Consider the following 5,000-nt stretch of genomic DNA (forward strand, 5'->3'; position numbering starts at 1 on the left):
GCTTCGGATAGTTCAGAGGGTGCCTAGCGGTGTATGAGTGTGTGTATGAATGGGTGAATGTGATAAGAAATGTACAAGCGCTTTGGGGCTGAGAAAATCGGCTAAAAAGCGCTATATAAGTCCATTAACCGTGTAATTTATGATCATACGATGGAAAATTTGACTGTTTCAGAAATATTCTAAAAGTTCCTTGAAGCACATTAACTGTAAAAAAAAAAGTTGCTTTCACTGACACAGGAGTGAGTGAGCCTCCTTTGTTACTAGCCTGGATATACAGCCTACAGTTTAAGCCCACGGTCATAATCACTCGTGTTTGGATTGACGTGACATTCAGCGGCCACTGACAGATCTGACCTTCCCCTAATAACCACCGATGTACCAGTGAGTGGTGGAAATATAAAAACATGATCCTTGCTGTGTGTGTGTGTGTGTGTGTGTGTGTGTGTGTGTGTGTGTGTTTGTGTGTGTGTGTGTCTGTACGTTAATACAGGCTCGAAAAACTGTGCAACAAGAGAATATTTTCTCTACATGTAATTCTTAGTATTGAATAATTCTATCATCATAAATCAAAACTAAATTATTTGAGGCACCTGGAACCAAACGTAAGACTAGAATATGTTTGTGAACCAAACTGTGGGCCCTGCTGCTGTAAACAACAACAGACAGTGAAACAGTAACTTTTCAGGAAGCTTTCTAACTTCAAACAGTGTTCCAGGGATCACATTTTCCCTGTGAGGAAAGTTTTTTTATTCAGTTATGAGAATAAACCTTAGAAAATGTTTCACTGACACCCAAAGTTACACCCTGCACCTTTAAGTTATTACAGACTCGGAAAACTGTGCAACAAGAGAGGCAAATATATTGTCTGAGATTGTTATTGGCTACTAGTCCTTTTAATAGGTGTGGTGGGAAACACAAAACACAAACACACACACACACACACACACACACACACACACACACACACACACACACACGCACAGAGTAACACAATCTGGTTGACCGAGGCACGCGTTGTTGTTTACTCGTAGCTCAAGACGGGAGCGTTTTAAATACAGAAGTTATTTTTGAGTCAACTCTTTACGGGAAGGTGAAACACAATACTTACCTGTCACAAAACGGACAGACAGCTGCTTGCCAGTCCGCTGTAAACACACACACACACACACACGCACACACACACACACACACACACACACACGCACGCACACAAGCACGCACACACACACACACCCACCCACACGAACGCACACACGCACAGACGCACACACAAGCAAACAACAACAGGCAAAAGGTCAGGAGGATGGCTATGATTCATGGGTGTTAAAGGTGGAGTCAGTGATTCTGGAGAACAGCTGTTGTCAAAATCACTTTTTGTCAAAATCAGTGAATATAACCTGACGATCTGTTATCTGCCCATATTGTGTGTGTCCTGGTTTTAATACAAAGCCTAGGCTCTGTAAACAGTTTACAGAGCCTAGGCTGTGTATTAACACTGGCTTTTTTTCAGCGCACACACAGTACAGACAGGTAGTGGATCATGAGGAGAAAAAAGTGATTTTGATAACAAGCGTTCTCCAGAATCACTGAGTCCACTTTTAGACGCTGTGGGAAAAAAAATGCCTAAAAATTGTTTCTTCTGCTGTTGCAATCGTGGTGGATTTGGTTAAACCCAAATTGAGCAAGAACAATAGTTTCCCAATCGTTTACGGTAACTAGTCTCCACAGAGGAAGTAGAGAGTATACTGCAGCCATTGAGCAAGCTGGCATTCGTTTAAAAAAACGTTTTTAAAGATTATTTTTTGGCATTTTCAAGCTTTATTAGATAGTACAGAGTTGAAATGGGGAGACAGAGAGAGAGAGAGGGAGAGACAGAGAGATAGAGGGGGGGGGGATGACCTGCAGTAAAGGTCCACGGGTCGGATTTGAACCCGCGACCACTGCAACGAAGGCTGGAGCTGATATGGTACACGCTCTATCCACTACACCACCAGAGCGCATTCATCTCAACATTTAAAAAGTTTGGATTTATAATTTTGTCAGAGTAAGATAGAGATTGACTGATCTGATCCAATATCGGTATCGGGTCCAATATGATTGCAGCCATATTCTAGAATGCAACGCTCCCTGGGTAACCCCAACCCTTTCGAATAATAACAGAAGCTACGGTGGCCTTCAAGGACAAGAACAATTCTACATTTTAAACAATGCACCTGATGACATTCCAACTATGACACTTCCAAAATGGCGGTGACAAGGCCTTGGTCCAAAATATGCAGAACTATGGACATATATGAGACCCTTTCTAAGGAAAAAAGTTATAATTCTAAAAAAGAAATTCAGCTATTATGCACTAAATTAAATGTACTTATGGATATTATAATTACTTTCTACAAAATCTGCTAGGAAATAAAACCCAGAATTCTACACACTGCAGGTTTAAGACCATAGCAACATTATATAGCACACTTGCGTAAAAAAAAAAGAAAGAGGAACAGACCGACAGCAGGGAGATTACAAAAAAAGAAACTGCCGATTGTTTCTTGAGTGATATTTTGAATTCAATAGCAGTATACTAGTATTACCTTAGACACATTTATAGAATAGAATAGAATAGAATCTTTATTGTCATTGCATATTATTTGTTGTATGACTCTGTAAACATACTGAAAAGTATCATATATTGATACAAACACTGGTGAATCCACATTATATACAGTGTCTTTGTCTTCAAAATTCAATAGGCCATTTACTTAACAATGATTCCCATAAGTCCCAACCAGTGTTTGAGTAAACACTTTGAATTTACTGTACATGATTTATGTTCCAGTTGTGTGTGTGTGTGTGTGTGTGTGTGTGTGTGTGTGTGTGTGTGTGTGTGTGTGTGTGTGTGTGTGCCCGGTCCATGGTGTGAACCTAAACAAAGTGAACTTTCCCTCCATTTAAACTCCTCCGTTCCGCGCTCTGTCTCTATTCCTGTGACAGATTGAGATGAATTGTGTGAACGCTGGGTTGCTTGGCCCGAGTGTGTGTGTGTGTGTGTGTGTGTGTGTCGCTGTGTGTGTGTGTGTGTGTGTGTGTGTGTGTGTGTGTGTGTGTGTGTGTGTGTGTGTGTGTGTGTGTGTGTGTGTGTGTGTGTGTGTGTGTGTGTGTGGGACAGATGGACAGCCCTTGAGAGGTGTCGCAGTGCGGGGTTTTTGTGACGTTTTTGTCCCGGTAGCGAGGAAAGAGATATAACACACACACACACACACACACACACACACACACACACACACGCACACACACACACACACACACTTTTTTTGTCCCGGTAGCGAGGAACAATAGGTGGAACCAGCTGCTTTAGGGGGCAGCGTAGGGGCTGTTTACAAGCTGTGTCAGTGTGTGTGTGTGTGTGTGTGTGTGTGTGTTTACAAGCTCTGCGTTCGCTGTGTTAAGGCCGGACGCGGGCCTACGTCAAGCCACACACAGTTTATCAAATCGCTGTTTCGCTGATCTTAAGAAACCTGGATATGTTCACAGGGAAAAGGGTTGAGCAGCCTTCAATACAAGGTTTTACACTAGGCAAGGTCTCCATATGACACTGAGTACAATGAGTGTTATCTATTGATGGATGGCAGATGGATATATATATATACTGTATAGCTCCGGAACATTTTTTAGAGACCAGTCTGGATTTTTCTTCAATCTTCATCTCTACATTACTAAATGAAAATGCTCTTTAATGACATTATTGTTATTGTGAATTTGGTAGAAATGTTGTCAGTAGTTTATATTATAAAACCAAAATGTTCATTCTACTCAAACATATGCCTATAAATTAGTAAAACGAGAGACACTGAACATTTGGAGTGGTCTCTTAATTTTTTCTAGAGCTGTATAAGTGCAAATCGTTTGTTGACTTTGCATGAGACTCTAAAAGTGCACAGAGTTGGTTTGAACTCATATTGTTAAAGGTGTAGTCAGAGATTCTGGAGAACGCTTGTTGTCAAAATCAGTGTATATCTCCTCACGATCCACTACCTGTCCTTACTGTGTGCGCACTGAAAACATTTTTTAATACTCAGTGCACGGGCATGTTGCTTTTTACGGTGAGCCCCCTCTGTTTACAAACCAGTTTACAGAGCCTAGGCTGTTGCTGACTTCACTTAATTAATTGAGTCTTTTGACAAGATTGTTACTAGTTGACAACAACTCAAACATTTTAGTAAGTAAGTAAGTAAGTAAGCTTTATTTATACAGCACCCTTCACAGACCAGGGTCACAAGGCGCTTCACAATACACATTTTATACATACACTCAAACACCGATGGCAGTTTTAGCCAATCACAATCAATAAAAGACAAGACAATGGCTGATACATGTGATCTACCATGTGTCCATACTTTTTAGAAGCTATATTTCAGGCATATGAAAACCTGATACTCAATGCATTTGTCTAAACACCTCTGGAAAAAATTAAGAGACCACTCCAAATGTTCAGTGTCTCTCGTTTTACTATTTATAGGCATATGTTTGAGTAGAATGAACATTTTGGTTTTATAATATAAACTACTGACAACATTTCTACCAAATTCACAATACATTTTTTTGTCATTTAGAGCATTTTCAATAAGTAATGTAGAGATGAAGATTTAAGAAAAATCCAGACTGGTCTCTTCATTTTTTCCAGAGCTATATATTCCATTAGCCTTTTGCCCTTTCATATAAATTTAATCTAAAACTTGTATTGACGTCTGCAGCCACAAACCGCAGCGCTGGTATTCTCGCCCTTTGCACAGGCACTCAAGAACCACAGCAGGTCTGGCTTATGGCACATCAACACACATAAGCATTTCTATTGACAGACACATTCAGATGCATATACAGTGTGTGTGTGTGTGTGTGTGTGTGTGTGTGTGCGATTGTGTGTGTGTGTGTGTGTGTGTGTGAGTGAGTGAGTGAGTGTGTGTGTGCGTGCGTGAGTGAGTGAGTGAGTGTGTGTGCGTGTGTGTATG

This window comes from Ammodytes marinus (genome assembly GCF_949987685.1).
Source record: "Ammodytes marinus genome assembly, chromosome: 20".
NCBI lineage: Eukaryota > Metazoa > Chordata > Actinopteri > Uranoscopiformes > Ammodytidae > Ammodytes > Ammodytes marinus.